Genomic DNA, 427 nt, shown 5'->3' on the forward strand with positions numbered 1-427 from the left:
TATATTGCCAAATTTATCAGAATTTTTATTTATAAATGGAATTGTGAAATATTTTTTCTTATTGAGTTCATTCAATTCATTATTGTTGTTGAAATTATTTTTATGTACATCTTTTCTAATAGATAATTTTTTGATTCGATTATTAATTGTGGAAAATATTATGTCTAACGGATAACTATTTAATATTAGAGTGTCTATCATGGATACTATGTTATTTTTATGAAATTCCGGATGCGAAAGAAAAAGAATCCTATCTAACTGGCCTATTATCACACCTCTCTTATGTGGAAATGGATGATTTGACATATAGTTGACATATAGCCTCTTATGTTGGACAAACTAAAAGAAAAGCTAAAACAAGAATCAAAGAACACAAATCCAATATAAAAAGATCCAATGATGCACTCACAGTATTATCTCAACATCA

The sequence above is a fragment of the Mycetomoellerius zeteki genome, unplaced genomic scaffold (genome assembly GCF_001594055.1).
Source record: "Mycetomoellerius zeteki isolate Tzet28-1 unplaced genomic scaffold, Tzet1.0 scaffold128, whole genome shotgun sequence".
NCBI classification, from domain to species: domain Eukaryota; kingdom Metazoa; phylum Arthropoda; class Insecta; order Hymenoptera; family Formicidae; genus Mycetomoellerius; species Mycetomoellerius zeteki.